Source organism: Mandrillus leucophaeus, unplaced genomic scaffold (genome assembly GCF_000951045.1).
Source record: "Mandrillus leucophaeus isolate KB7577 unplaced genomic scaffold, Mleu.le_1.0 Scaffold287, whole genome shotgun sequence".
Classification (NCBI taxonomy): domain Eukaryota; kingdom Metazoa; phylum Chordata; class Mammalia; order Primates; family Cercopithecidae; genus Mandrillus; species Mandrillus leucophaeus.
The window spans coordinates 2,452,888-2,470,035 of record NW_012102998.1 but is presented as its reverse complement, the minus strand read 5'-3'; positions in this window follow the sequence as shown (position 1 = coordinate 2,470,035).

Sequence of the window (17,148 nt, the reverse complement as noted above, 5' to 3'; positions counted from 1 at the left end):
TGTGTGTGTGTGTGTGTGAGAGAAAGGAAAGAGCTATTTAAGGATACATTGAGAAGGAAAAGTTATCAGAAACTCGTAACTGGTAAACATGAAGAAAAGGGAAAGAATATTTGAAGAGTCCTCTGATGACACCAAATGTGCAAGTCTCCATATGTGATAGACTCTCAGTGTTCCTCACTTATAAATCAGCATGATAAGTAAGTCTAGTGGCTTGCTCAGGGACATGGAACTCAACCCAAGTTTCCCTAGTGCCAAAGCCCGTGCCCTTTCATACTGTTTCTTTATAAAGCTTGTGATTTTCTGTTTTATGACATCACCTATTTTACGTGCAAGTGGTATGTGTTATGTGTTTACAAAAATGACACATGGATTATAATTTCGAGGCAGGATATGAACAAATAAAGCAAATTGTATAGGTGAGATTTTTTTTATTAGATACTTTGAATTTTGTAGAATATTAAAGGCATTAGACAAAATGCAATGGGAGCTGTTGACAGAATCTCTTTTCTCCAGTTCCTCTGGCCTCACCAAATTCAAGCTGTTTGTATCTTTGGCCTGGACAATACAAAACCTTCCGTAGTATGCGCATACCTGCATGATTGCAGTGATGTACATTGCATGGCTTTTGCAATTTTAAAACAAATGTTAAAATATTGTTTAAGAGGAGGAACAAATAAAAAGAAAACTGTGGGTAAGGTCAATGTGCCTAGACATTTTGGAAACAAAGAAAAAAAAAATCACCTAGAAGTTGATGACACTGATCTTTTCTAACATTTAAACAAGTATTTCTAGACATTTGTTATGCAACAATGTGTGCAATTCTTTGATCTTTAAAATTGTACTTTAAGTTCTGGGATACATGTGCAGAATGTGCAGTTTTGTTACATAGGTATACATGTGCCATGGTGGTTTCCTGCACCCAACAACCCGTCATCTACATTAGGTATTTCTCCTAATGCTATCCCTCCTCTAGCCCCCCACTCCCCGACAGCCCCCAGTGTGTGATGTTCCCCTCCCTGTGCCCATGTGTTCTCATTGTTCAACCCCCACTTATGAGTGAGAACATGAGGTGTTTGGTTTTCTGTTCCTGTGTTAGTTTGCTGAGAATGGTGGTTTCCAGCTTCATCCATGTCCCTGCAAAGGACGTGAATGGTTTTTTATAGCTGCATAGTATTCCATGGTGTATATGTGCCACATTTTCTTTATCCAGTCTATCATTGATGGGCATTTGGGTTGGTTCCAAGTCTTTGCTATTGTGAATAGAGCTACAATAAACATACGTGTGCATTTGTCTTTATAGTAGAAAGATTTATAATCCTTTGGGTATATACCCAGTAATGGGATTGCTTGGTCAAATGTTATTTCTAGTTCTAGATCCTTGAGGAATCGCTACACTGTCTTCCTCACTGGTTGAACTAATTTACACTACCACCAACAGTGTAAGAGTGTTCCTATTTCTCTACATCCTCTGCAGCATCTGTTGTTTACTGACTTTTTAACGATTGCCATTCTAACTGGTGTGGGATGGTATCTCATTGTGGTGGTGATGAGCTTTTTTTATATGTTTGTTGGCCACATAAATGTCTTCTTTTTAGAAGTGCCTGTTTATATCCTTTGCCTACTTTTTGATGGGGTTGTTTGTTTCTTTTCTGTAAATTTGTTTGTTTGTTGTAGATTCTGGATATTAGCCCTTTGTCAGATGAATAGATTGCAAAACTCTTCTCCCATTCTGTAGGTTGCCTGTTCATTCTGATGATAGTTTCTTTTGCTGTTCAGAAGCTCTTTAGTTTAATTAGATCCCATTTGTCATTGCTTTTGGTATTTTAGCCATGAAGTCTTTGCCCATGCCTATGTTTTGAATGGTATTGCCTAGGTTTTCTTCTCGGGTTTTTATGGTTTTAGGTCTTATGTTTAAGTCTTTAATCCATCTTGAGTTAATTTTTGTATAAGGTGTGTAAGGAAGGGGTACAGTTTCAGTTTTCTGCATATGGCTAGCCAGTTTTTCCAACACCATTTCTTAAGTAGGGAATCTTTTCCACATTGCTTGTTTTTGTCAGGTTTATCAAAGATCAGATGGTTGCAGATGTGTGGCATTATTTCTGAGGCCTCTGTTATGTTCCATTGGTCTATATTATCTGTTTTGGTACCAGTACCATGCTGTTTTGGTTACTGTAGCCTTGTAGTATAGTTTGAAGTCAGGTAGCATGATGCCTCCAGCTTTGTTCTTTTTGCTTAGGATTGTCTTGGCTATACAGGCTGTAGTCTTTTCCAATTCTGTGAAGAAAGTCAATGGTAGCTTGTTGGGGATAGCAATGAATCTATAAATTACTTTGGGCGGTATGGCCATTTTCACAATATTCCAAGCAGACCTAATAGAAGTCTACAGAACTCTCCACCCCAAATCAACAGAATATACTTTCTTCTCAGCAGCACATCGCACTTATTCTAAAAATTGACCACATAATTGGAAGTAAAACCTGCCTCAGCAAATGCAAAAGAATGGAAATAATAACAAACAGTCTATCAGACCACAGTGCAATCAAATTAGAATTTAGGATTAAGAAACTCACTCAAAACCACACAACTACATGGAAACTGAACAACCTGTTCCTGAATGACAACTGGGTACATAATGAAATTAAGGCAGAAATAAATAAGTTCTTTGAAGCCAATCAGAAGAAAAATACAATGTACCAAAATCTCTGGGAATAGCTAAAGCAGTGTTTAGAGAGAAAGGTATAGCACTAAATGCCCACAGGAGAAATTGGGAAAGATCTAAAATCGACACAATTAAAAGAACTGGAGAAGAAAGAGCAAACAAATTCCAAAGCTAGGAGAAGACAAGAAATAACTAAGAGCAGAGCTAAAGTAGATAGAGACACGAAAAACCCTTCAAAAAAAATCAATGAATCCAGAAGCTGTTTTTTTGAAAAGATTATCAAAACGGATATACTGCTAGCCAGACTAATAAAGGAGAAAAAGAGAAGAATCAAATAGATAACAATAAAAAATGATAAAGAGGATATCACCACTGATCCCACAAAAATACAAACTACCATCAGAATACTATAAACACCTCTATGCGAATAAACTAGAAAATCTAGAAGAAATTGATACATTTCTGGACACTTACACCCATTCAAGACTAAAGCAGGAAGAAGTTGAATCCCTGAATACATCAATAACAAGTTCTGAAATTGAGGCAGTAATTAATTAATAGCCTATCAACCAAAAAAAGCCCAAGACCAGATGGATTCACAGACGAATTCTACCAGAGGTACAAAGAGCAGCTGGTACCATTCCTTCTGAAATTATTCCAAACAATAGAAAAAGAGGTACTCCTCCCTAACTCATTTTATGAGGCCAGCATCATCCTGATACCAAAACTTGGCAGAGACACAACAAAAAAAGAAAATTTCAGGCCAATACCCCTGGTGAACACCGATGCAAAAATCTTCAATAAAATACTGACAAACGGAATCCATCAGCACATCAAAATGCTTATCCACCACGATCAGATCAGCTTCATCCCTGGGATGCAAGGCTGGTTCAACATATGCAAATCAATAAATATAATCTATCACATAAACAGAACCAATGACAAAATCAAATGATTATCTCAATAGACGCAGAAAAGGCCTGGCTGGGCACAGTGGCTCGTGCCTGTAATACCAGTGAGAGGTGAAGCCGGCTGGGCTTCTGGGTCAGGTGGCGACTTGGAGAACTTTTGTGTCTGGCTGGAGGATTGTAAATGCACCAGTCGGTGCTCTGTGTCTAGCTAAGGGTTTCTGGGTGCACCAATCAGCACTCTGTGTCTAGCTAATAGGGTGGGGACCTGGAGAACTTTTCTGTCTAGCTAGAGGATTGTAAACACACCCATCTGTGCTCTATGTCTAGCTAAAGGTTTGCAAATGCACCAATCAGCACTCTGTAAAAACGCACCAATCAGCATTCTTTGTCTAGCCAAAAGTTTGTAAACGCACAGATCAGCACTCTGTAAAAATGGACCAATCAGCACTCTTAAAATGGACCAATCAGCGCTCTGTAAAATGGACCAATCAGCAGGATGTGGGCGGGGCCAAATGAGGGAATAAAAGCTGGCCACCCGAGCCAGCAGCAGCAACCTGCACAGGGTGCCTACTGTGCTGTGGAAGCTTTGTTCTTTCGCTCTTCACAGTAAATCTTGCTGCTGCTCACTCTTTGGGTCTGCACTATCTTTATAAGCTGTAACACTCATCATGAAGGTCTGCAGCTTCACTCCTGAAGCCAGCGAGACCATGAACCCACCAGGAGGAACGAAACAACTCCGGACATGCCACCTTTAAGAGCTGTAACACTCGCCACGAAGGTCTGCACCTTCACTCCTGAAGTCAGCGAGACCACGAACCCACCAGAAGGAAGAAACTCCGGACGTGTCTGAACATCAGAAGGAACAAACTCCGGACACACCATCTTTAAGAACTGTAACACTCACTGTAAGGGTCTACGGCTTCATTCTTGAAGTCAGCGTGACCAAGAACCCACCAATTCCGGACACACCAGCACTTTGAGAGGCTGAGGCAGGCAGATCACAAGGTCAGGAGATTGAGATCATCCTGGCCAACATGGTGAAACCCTGCCTCTACTGAAAATACAAAAATTAGCTGGGCATGGTGGCAGGTGCCTGTAATCTCAGCTATTCAGGAGGCTGAGGAAGGAGAATCGCTTGAACCAGGAAGCACAGGTTGCAATGAGCCAAGATTGCGTCACTGCACTCCGGCCTGGCAACAGAGTGAGACTCCATCTCCAAAACAACAACAACAAAAGGCCTTCGATAAAATTCAACACCCCTTCATCCTAAAAACTCTCAATAAACTAGGTATTGATGGAACATATCTCGAAATAATAAGAGCTCTATGACAAACCCACAGCCAATATTATACTGAATGGGCAAAAGCGGAACCATCCCCTTTGAAAACTGGCACAAGACAAGGAAGCCCTCTCTCACCACTCCTATTCAATATAGTATTGGAAGTTCTGGCCAGGGCAATCAGGCAAGATAAAGAAATAAAGGATATTGAAAATAGAAGAGAGTGTGGGAGTTCAATCAGGCTGGTGGGAAAAATGTTAAAGATAGTCATAATAGCCTCAAACCTTTTTGGAAGGCCTAAAGGTTTTTCCAGAAGTCTCAGGATAAGGCTATGGCTGAAAGCAACCTAATCCTTTCCTTGAGTGAATAGCTTAAAATGGGTACAAAGGAAGGTAGAGTAATTTATCGAACCAGCTTGTTTACTCATGTGGTCCTAGGACTAACCTCTAATTTACTGGGTTTCTTAATTGCTTTCTACTGGGGAAGTTCACAATGTCAATTCCCTCTAGCGGTGTTGACTCAAGCCTTTGTCCATTAATCTTTACTGAATAAATGTGAGTCTCACTAGCTGACTGGGGCCACGGTTGCAACTGTTTACAGCACTCCGCTTGGAGTCTGTAAGCGGCCTGGATGCTCAACCAAACTGGCAAAGCAGAATACCTGTGTGTCAGTGTACTTCATTTATCATCGTTGGGTCAGGGTCTGCAGGACAGACCCCTGCAAGAGAGGAAGTCAAATTGTCTCTGTTTACAGATGATATGATTGTATATTTAGAAAACCCCATCATCTCAGCCCAAAATCTCCTTAAGCTGATAAGCAACTTCTGCAAAGTCTCAGGATACAAAATCAGTTTGCAAAAATTACAAGCATTCCTGTACACCAGTAATAGACAAACAGAGCCAAATCATACGTGAACTCCCATTCACAATTGCTATAAAGAGAACAAAGTACCTAGGAATGCAACTTACAAGGGATGTGCAGGACCTCTGCAAGGGATACTACAAACCACTGCTCAAGGAAGTAAGAGGACAGAAATGGAAAAATATTCCATGCTCATGGATAGGAAGAATTCTTTGATTGATTTATTTTATTTTTTAAAGAAAAGGTATTTATTGAGCTTTAAAAAAATTTGCCAGGGATGGTGCTACTCTTTTGAGATTTTAAAGAGAAAAAAGTCTGGCAAGATTCTGACCCTCACAGAACTTACTTGTAGTGTTTTAGACAGAAAATGAACAAGCGAAAAATAATTAAAACAATTACAAATACTATAAATTATATGAAGAAAATAATGATGTGTTAAAATAAGTAATTAGCAGAGGGCCTGTTTTAGAAAAGGTAGTAAAAAAATGGCTGTATGTTTCCATAGACAATAAGAGAAATAATTATTTTACCTATCTGATTTCCTTGCCCAATATTCATTTCCCACTTGTAGGAATGGCACTTCAGTCTCTTTGGGGAATGAACCCTCTCCCGCTCATAGTCCACATTCATGCTTCTGGCTTCTGTGGCCTAGTCCTAGATAGTCAATATTCCATACCTCAGGCTGCTATAATGTCTTTAAGGATGAACTTTTAACCCAAATATGAAAATGAAATTTGATTCCTAATCTTTAGTTGGGTCTATAGGGAAAAAAAATTCTCTTCCCGCTGGCATAAGCTGGAAGGATGTACTTGTGGAGCATCCAAGGGCCATGAGATGAGAACTGATGAAGAAAGGAGGGAGTCAGCATAGACAGAAACCAAGCCCATGGAAGGAAAGAGGCGATGCAGATGTCATCATTTATCCATCTTGATGCAGTTGTAAGATTCTCACTCATAGGCTCCAATAAATGTCCCTGCCCCCACTCTCTCTTTTTTAAAACTAAGTTAATTTTGTAGATGAGTTTAGTAGCTGATATGTCAAATTTGAGGCAATGTAGGCTCTCACACCTTAGATCTGTCTATTTGGTTGCTGTGCCTGTATCACTGGTAAGATTGTGGCGAAATTACTCTCTCAATTTATCTGCATTAATGTGTCTTAGTTTTAGCGATGAGAAGATAAGATATTTAAAGATGAGAATATACACCCACAGACTCAGAACCACACACAATATACACATATTATAGTGTATGTATATCCAAAATATGTGTCTATACAAATGTATTCTATATACATATATATACAAATATATACTTATATACTTATATGTGTGTATACATGTGAATAGGATATTTACATGTGTATATAAAAACATGTTATATACATATATACTATATATATCTATATAAATATAGATATATATATATCTATATTTAAACACATGCATGTATGTGGATAGATAGATAGACAGAGAGATAGATATAAAGAGAGAAAGGGAAAGGGAGTGATCCAAGCTCTGATTTAAATTTAGAGTTGGGGGGAAAAATAACTCTCAAAGAAAATAGAGATTGAAGAATTAAAGAGACAGAAGGATGTCTTACAAAGTAAGGAAAGAAACATTTTAGTATAGAATTGGTTGTTAAAGTTCTTCACCATCTTCAGTGGTCATATTCAGCTAGTATTTTCCATCTCTGATTCCCTACTCCAGTTAGGTGTTCACTTTTGCCTCTACCAGCAGCCTCAGAGATGAGTTCCTGCTCTTGGCAAAAAACACTGAGAAGCACCCTTTGCCCCCGCTGTGGATCACTGGGTTTTGCTAGCAGCAAATCCTCAGATGCTGGCTTTTAACACCCTGGGGAACAACATTTAGCTCTATAGCACTCTGCCGTCTGACATTTCTTGAACTTAACATTCTATCTTTCCTGATTCTAATCGGGTCTTTGGTTTTGGTGCCCATCTGGCATGTGAACACTATGGTTGCCTAAAATTTTTGATGGATAGGTTTGTTTTATTCTCAGGGTGTACTGTCTGAGACTGACATCATCCAGCCTCTGGGACTCCTTAAAATTTTGCCATGTATCCTGTAGCACCGATTACCTATTTGATCCTTGTGTTTGTTCAATGCTTATGGACTTGCATGACATACGGAGAATGGGGAGTAAAACAGATAAATTTTCCCTGATGAACATTAATAATGCAATTTCCAGAAAGTGGAGGGGTTAGAAGCACTGAGAAACGTTTGTTTTGTCACACATTCTAGATAATCTAAATATGAAAATTAGGACATAAAAAGCAATATTGTATTTTTCTTTACAGAAGAACTGCAAGGAGTAAAGGGTAAGTTGCTGCATTTGTAGTAGGAGCAAAAAAGTATGTAATGAAAACCTCCTTTTAGAAGCTCCAAAGTAGAGAATGGGTGTAGCCAATTGCCAACAGGGAACACAAAATTGATTGTGGCTTGTCAAATTGGAGGCATATAACGCATGATGTAGTAGCGACTGCACAAGTTTCCCTCTTTGTAAAACCTGATCACACTCCCCATGTAATCTATATTTAAATCTTTTGGGAATCATGACACAAATATGCCCACCCCCAATTGTTAAATTGTCAACTTACACTGAGCATACTCTGTAGCTGTCAGACTGATGCATGGGCGGCGCCTGACCTAGAAAGCCGGACACAGAGAGCCACGCTTGAAGTTGAGAATTAAACTGAGGGCGGGATTGAAAAGAGAATATGAAACCAAGGTGGATCAAGAAGTCAGAGGTGAAAAGCAGTAGAAGGTCAAGGCTCCGTAATTTCTCAAAAGCCCAAGACCACATGCAGTTGTAGGCCAAGCTGGGGCAGTCTGCAAAGCACACAAGTCATAAGGGAGGAGGGGACAATGAAACAGAGACAGATGTGACACAGGCAAAGTTCCTCATTCACGCCTCACTCTGGTAAGAGGCAAAATTTGATATCTGGGCAGGCACGAGGGCAGCCCAAGTCTTAGGGCCTGGGGGCAGGTACAAGGGCGTCAGGTCTTTGGCGGTCTGATCTACTTGTCTCAGATGAATGTGAACAGGAATATAATACCTGACCCACTCAGCCAGGCATTTGATGCAAAAATGAGTTAAACAAAAATTAATCAACCTTCATTTCTATTGAGGTTTTGTAGCAATATCTTGTATGAAAATATCTACTCTCCTTATTTTTCTTCGTATTCCTAGGAATAGGAAAATTTCTTCTTATATTTTAAGTGAAGGCATATTAAAGTAACTAATTTAATTCACTCTGTGCTTAAATGTCAAGTACTTTATATTGCTTACTTTTTCCATTCTCTGAAGTTTGGCTTCTTATCCACACATTAGGATGAGAGCTATTAGCTTGTTTTTCTCAAAGTTATATCGCTAGTAATGGTAGATTCTTGGAAGACCTGTGATTTTGATTTCTCTCTCCAAAGGAATGTATATATGAAGTATGTATTTATATGAATACTCTCTATATAGTTTGTTTATTTATTTATTTATTTATTTATTTGAGACGGAGTCTCGCTCTGTCGCCCAGGCTGGAGTTCAGTGGTGCGATCTCGGCTCACTGCAAGCTCTGCCTCCCGGGTTCCCGCCATTCTCCTGCCTCAGCCTCCCGAGTAGCTGGGACTACAGGCGCCGCCACCTCGCCCGGCTAATTTTTTGTATTTTTAGTAGAGACGGGGTTTCACCGTGTTAGCCAGGATGGTCTCGATCTCCTGACCTCGTGATCCGCCCGTCTCGGCCTCCCAAAGTGCTGGGATTACAGGCTTGAGCCACCGCGCCCGGCCAGTTTGTATATTTCAAACTTCAAATTTCCTAGCCTGTGTTCAAATTATCTTGACAAAGGAAAGTTAATTTACCACTTAATTGAGGCTTGCTCAACACTTTTAAGGCAGCTGCTATCAAAATAGTGGCTATTGTTTCATATATGAAATAGTCAGAAAGTAGACTATGCATAGACATGGAAATGGGAAAGCAGCAGAACGTAACCTGTATCCTGTATGAAATTTAATTCCTAACGTTTAATTGGATCTATAGGGGAAAAAAACCACTCTCTTTCCACTGGCGGCCTAACTTGGAAGGATGTAATTGTGGAGCATCCAAGGGCCATGAGACGAGAACTGATCTCTCTATCCTAATTCAGTGACAGAAAAATCACCCTTAAATCATGAATTACTGGCTGCTCTAAATGAAGGTGATTAGAGGTTTCCGTGGTTGGGGAAGAAATCAAGAAGTGCACCCAGTAAATTGTCCCAGGCAATGCCATACACCACTCTGACCATCACAAACAGTTGTTTGAATTACTGAGCAGCCGCCCAACTCATTCTTTCAAAGCAGACCCTCACACTGGCTCAGTAAAAGAAATCATTTGCCTGCTTAAAGATGATCTGGAGATAAATTGTTGCAGGTCTCTCCATGATGTTGTTGCAATTACAGCTCAGACTCAGAATAGAATATAGAGTACTTGTTGTGAGAGACAATGACTCTTGTTCCTTTAGGTATCCTGATTTGTTGTAACAGTTGCTAATTGTGATCTTCCTCTGATAATCTCAATCCACAGGATATTTGGGAGGGGTGATCAGGCTTCCTTGGTTCAGTTAAACTGGACCTATCTTACATTTTACTAGATAGAATATCATATATATATATATACTTTTGCCTGTGTCTGCACTCCTGTTGTGTTATTCTGAAATGGGTTTGTCTACATTGGCTAGTGGAAAAAAACAGCACAAGGAGATGTTTGCTTAAATTAACATCTCTCCTTCTGCTCTGTCCCTCTCTATCCCAAATTCCATCCGCACAGTAGAATGACAAAGCAATGCAACCATTCATACTACCGAAAGATTTTGTTGAAGATATTTGCATATAAAAAGTCCTAGTCATTCTCTCTTTATTTATTTATTTATTATTATACTTTAAGTTCTAGGGTACTTGTGCATAATGTGCAGGTTTGTTACATATGTATACTTGTGCCATGTTGGTGTGCTGCACCCATCAACTCGTCAGCACCCATCAACTCGTCATTTACATCAGGTATAACTCCCAATGAAATCCCTCCCCCCTCCCCCCTCCCCATGATAGGCCCGGGTGTGTGATGTTCCCCTTCCCGAGTCCAAGTGATCTCATTGTTCAGTTCCCACCTATGAGTGAGAACATGCGGTGTTTGGTTTTCTGTTCTTGTGATAGTTTGCTGAGAATGATGGTTTCCAGCTGCATCCATGTCCCTACAAAGGACACAAACTCATCCTTTTTTATGGCTGCATAGTATTCCATGGTGTATATGTGCCACATTTTCTTAATCCAGTCTGTCACTGATGGAAAAAGTCCTAGTCATTCTCATATGAAGAGGACAGAACAAAACTCAGTATATATTTTATTATAAATTACATTAGCAAGTATGGTAATTCATATTTCTTTGGAATGCTTATATCTTGTGGCAACAGTTATCTGAAGGGAAATGGATGTATATATATCCTGGTTTTTCTTGCAAATGGTAAACTTATTCCACAGCATTTATGGCACTAACATTTATGCCTCATTATCATTATTCTTCTACTTTTCTGCCTCTTTAATAGCAACTGAACTCTGAGGAAAGAAATGATTTCAGGATCCTTTTGGCCCTTTCTTAACACTGAGCCTCAATGTTTGAAAATAAATTTTTAAATGTATATTCTGGATTTTAATGATAAACCTTGAAATAACTGTCCACTCTCTTCGTTTCAGCATCTCAACATCCTTCAGTGCTGTTTCTTATCTTTCTTTTTTTTTTTTTTTTTACAAAATGCAAAGCTAATACAGTTTCTCTTCATTTTTTTTAAGAAAAATTAACTAAAACCTTGGCATTGCTTTATCATCTTGGCTTATTGTGTGACCTCTCTCATGTAAGTTAGCCTCTTTTTATTATATTAATGGGCAGACATTAAAATCCAGTTGTTTTTTCAATGAATGAATAGACTTTCAGCTGTCCCCTTTCCCACATGAGCTTACAGTAAAGAAGTTCCCACTTGCTTCTTGCAAATATGTTTCTACTTGCCATTTTTAAATTACTGTTGCCTTTGGATGTGGGAGAATGTCTTCCTTTATCAAAATGGCAATAGGAGGCAGAAGTGACAATCCCTTTTCCTTAAGATTTGGGACTGCACAAAGCTGTCAGGTTTTAAAATGACATTGTGCCACAGCCTTTCTTTAAGGTGGTGCCTTTCATTTTTGACTCCTGCTGTTCTTGACAGTTGAAATGGCAGCAGGAGGTAGAAACTAAAGTAAGTTCTCTTGGCATTTGCCCTTAGGTAGAAATTAATAATAGAAGAAGCAGCCCTGTGTTTAGAAACAGTTAGTGTCAGATGTCACGCAATGGAATGTGACCAGTCCCCTAATGAGATGACCCAAACTGTCCATAATTTCCCAGAGATGGACTTAATTCTCACACTGGCTTGCAGTGTGAATCTGTGTTCTTATACTTAAAGAACATTTAATATGTTCTGGAATATTATGTTCTACTTCAATAACTATGCCAAAAATTCCAACTGGATTTTTCACTAAACCCTAAATTACTTCTCTGCTTTGAATTTGCTAAATTGTGCATTGTATTTTTTTTTTTTACTCTGTGTTTCTAATTTCTGATGAATTAATATTTACATTTTTGCCCCCACTCCCATTATTCACATTTTTTAATGTAATAGCCTTATGTGATATCAAATACCTCTACTGATTCAATCTAAGTACTAACTGAATGTTTTTGTAGATTTATTATAACTGTATGGACTTTTCTAGCTTAGTAGTTTATTTATGTGCTGCTGGATTTTACTGTATCCCTTCTTTGTCTGATACATTCTAGTTCTGCACCATCAGCTGGTTTGTCTATAATATTTGCAATTCCTTTCTTTGTGGCTGGATGCTCTATTCCCAGGGCTTGGGATCTGGACATACAATAGAATTTAAATGATCCTCTTCCAAACCCGACTTTGATAGTTGAATTCCCATATTCGGCTCTGGGAATAAGCCAGGGCACTTAGCTGTGTGGTTATGTATGAGATATATTTTCCGTCTTTTTGCTCAATAAATTTTCTACATCATTTCCTCTGGTACCTGAAAATTGCCTTAGCATGTAGTTTAAACTCTTGCACAATCTTCCTTTCCTTACCTGAGTTGATGTATATTGATTTATTTATCACTTCCTTAACTTCCTTTTATAATCTTTTTAGCTCTCCCAAATGCCTCTTTCTTATATTTGATTACTTCTTTTTTTTCTTATTTATCTATTTTGGTCCATTTTATTCAGGGTATCTTCCTTACTAGATGAGCCTTCTGATTTTCTTGGGCAAGATTCATTGCCCTTTAATAATTGCCATTTCTGGGGTTTTGTATAGTTATTGATTACATATGTTTAATTTCATATACTTTGAGTCAGCTTCCAAAATTTGTTTTCTTTAAACAGTTTACCCATTAAATGTTACCTTAGTGATAATTGATTGTAGTCAGTATCTCAGTTGGTCCGCTGTATATTTCTAATCTGTCATTTACATTACTACTGAATAAGTTGGATGCTGTTCCATTTTTACCATTTCGTGTTAAGAAACAATATTTTCCCCACAACCACAAATCACTCACTAATTTTTATTTTTACCGTTAGACATATTATCTCTGATATTTTGGTTCATAGGAATACACTGACACATTTACTTGCTTTGTTAAAATGTTCCTCATTGTCTTTGTTTTTCTTTGTGTTTGTTTATATTTGTTTATATAAAAGGAAAGGCTATCTCACTATTTGTTCTAACGCAGGAGTTCCAAAACTCGGTTATGTGTCAGAATCACATGGGGAACTTTGAAAAATACAGATTCCCTAGGATTTTCTTCACACTTGCAGATTTGAATTTCCTGATAAAGGTCCCAAGAACCTATATTTGAATAAGCCTCCACTGAGAATCTTTGGTGAGTCAGTCTTCTGACAGGCATTGGGAAACCAATACTAAATATTTCTCCATTTGAAATTGACCCAGGTCCCACACACAGGTTGTGAGATTTTCTTCTTGTTTTAATAAACATAGAAATTGACGCTTCTGGTCTTAAAGCTAGAAACTCACCAGGTGCAGAGAATGAGATACCAGGCCCCTCAAAAGTTATTGAAGAACTGAAACTCACCAGATTATCACATCCAGACAATGAGACATCAGGCCCCTCATTCATCATGATTGCCTCCTTACTCCTCCCTTGTTCCTGTTTTCCCACACATAGTTGCATTTCTTCTCTGCTATAAAACGCTTACTTTTAGAGAGGTGGAGTTGACACTGACTTCCCATCTCCTTGGCTGTGGCACCAGATGGAAGCCTTCTTCCTTGGCAATAACTGCTGTCTCAGTAATTGGCTTTCTGTGTGGCGAGCAGCAGGACCCAGACTGAACCCCTGGTGTTTCGTTAACGCATTTGGGACTAATTGTGTTTAAATACTTGGGATAAATGAAATAATAAAGATGACAAAGCTACATATATATGAGGAGCTCTATTTTGATCATCTATTTGGTTTTCAATCTGGCCTCTATGACTTCTTTGAGGGCTGGAACTTCAGCTTGTTCACCTACTAATTCCCTAGACCTAGACTCCTTCTTGACACATGGGAGTGCGCCATCCATATTTGTTAAATGTAGAGACTGTCTGTCGCATTATCAATGGGCATGGCTTCATGAGTGTCTCAGGACGTGTCTGAAGGCAGTTCTCTGAAAAATAATATATCATTAAAAGAAAGAAACACCTCTCTGGAGAAGCAGGACGGAGTATGAAGGAAACATGAGTGAGGAAATGGGTAGAGAAACAGGTAAATGTTGGAAGCATGCAGAAAATGATTTTGAAAGCATCAAAAGTTGACATATAACAGCCACCTTTCTTTTAAGATCATTTATAGAAAATATCTCAGTGTGTTGAATGTTTCACTGTTGCAACAGGATAGTGCTATTCCTGGTCATATCGTTTAGCCTGTTGCCCACAAAAATGGAATTTTGAAATAAAAACAGATATCCTACAGAAGAATTTTTAATTTTATTTTCTGTTTCCTGAGAGATAAGCAAAGTAATAGAAGGTACATTACAAAAAAGAAACCGTATGGTAACATAAGAAAATTTATTTTCCTAGTTTCTGCAGTGATAAATGAAGATTTGTGTGTGTGTATATGTTTATTTCTTCAACTTCACCTCTTGCTAGGCAAATCAAAGGCAATCTTTCAAGATTTGTATATTTTAGCGTGAAATTAGTGCATAGACTCTATGATTTCTCAGGAAACATTTATTTCTAATCACTGAATAACAACAAATGAATAACCAAGAACTCTCATTAGAACACTGACCGAAAATGAATTAACCTATACCAATTTCAGAGGTTTAGTATCTTTCATTCCAACCTCAGCTATAGTTTGCACTCTTGTGTCATATGTGTTCTGTACAGGGTTTCTTCAGGCTGCAGAGAAATCCCTGCAAGGAAGCTGTGCTTCCTAGCCACGTCATTATAAACAGTTATTATCTTACCGAGAAGTGGGCCAGATAGTAAAATGGCAAAACAGGGTGTATTAGTCCATTTTCATACTGCTATGAAGAAATACCCGAGATTGGGTAATTTGTCAAGAAAAAGAGGTTTAACAGGCTCACAGTCCACATGCCTGGGGAGGCCTCACAATCATGCAGAAGGTGAAGGAGGAGCAAAGGCACGTCCTACATGATGGCAGGCAAGCGACTGTGCACAGGGGAACTGCCCTTTATAAAACCATCAGATCTCATGAGACTTATTCACTATCACGAGAACAACATGGGAAAAACCTGCCACAGTGAGTCAGTTACCTCTCACTGGGTCCCACCCACAACACATGAAGATTATGGGCGGTACAATTCAATATGAGATTTGGGTGGGGACACAGTCACACTATATCACAGGGGAGGTGTAATCAAGAGGTCCTCCCAACCATTGTTAAACTTCCTTATTATTCAACTTGTAACCAGTGAAATGTGAGCAGATGTGACATATATGCTACTGCTGGGAGCTTTAAGAATGTGTGTGGCTTGCGTACTTGGTGCAGTGGCTCACGCCTGTAATCCCAGCATTTTGGGAGGCTGAGGCGGGTGAATCACAAGGTCAGGAGTTTGAGACCAGTCTGGCCAACATAGTGAAACCCCATCTCTACTAAAAATACAAAAAATTAGCCGGGTGTGGTGGTGTGTGCCTATAATCCCAGCTACTCAGGAGGCTGAGGCAGGAGAATTGCTTGAACTTAGGAGACAGAGGTTGCAGTGAGCCGAGATCGCACCATTGCCCTCCAGCCTGGTCGACCCATCAGTGATTGACTGGATAAAGAAAATGTGGCAATAGACACCATAGAATACCGTGCAGCCATGAAAAACTATGAGTTCATGCCCTTTGCAGGGGCATGAATGAGGCTGGAAACCATCATTCTCAGCAAACTAACACAGGAACAGAAAACCAAGTACCTCATCTTCTCACTCATAAGTGGGGGTTGAAAAATGAGAGCACATGGACACAGGGAGGGGAACATCATACACCAGGGCCTTTCAGGGAATGAGGTATTAGGGGAGGGATAGCATTAGGAGAAATACCTAATGTAGATGACAGGTTGATGGGTGCAGCAAACCACTATGACACTATGATATGTGTATACCTATGTAACAAACCTGCATGTTCTGTACATGTATCCCAGGATATTTTATTAAAGTAGAATACAAAATAAAAAAATTAATAAATTAACTTAAAAAATAAATTAAGGAGACCTTAGAGTTCTGTAATCTATTTTACTGCCCTCTGTACATAGAAACATTCATAAGTCTTTCCTCTCTGTGGATATTTGGTAACTGTATAACTCATGGTCTTTTTGAGTCAGCAAATTCTATTGTTGAAAATTATAATTGTTAGGTAGAACTTTCTTAAATTTAGAGGAAATTATTTTCTTCAGGGTTAAGTTCTGTCCTAATAGGAAATTGTTTTTGTGTCAGCCAGTTCTACTGCTGGACAGCTATAATAATTAGGTAGGATTTATATATATATAAAAGGCTGAAAATTCCAAAAAACAGAACACCTCTTCTCCTCTAAAGGATCACAACTCCTCACCAGCAAGGGAACAAAACTGGATGGAGAATGAGTTTGATGAATTGACGAAAGTAGGCTTTTTTTTTAAATTTTAAGAGATATTATTTTTAATTGGATCAAAATTCCACATCCTGCTGGTTGGTCCATTTTACAGAGTGCTGATTGGTGCGTTTACAAACCTTTGGCTAGACACAGAGCACTGATTGGTGTGTTTTTACGGAGTGCTGATTTGTGCATTTACAAACCTTTAGCTGGACACAGAGCGCTGATTGGTGCATTTTTACAGAGTGCTAATTGGTGCGTTTACAAACCTTTAGCTAGACACAGAGCGCTGATTGGTGCATTTTTA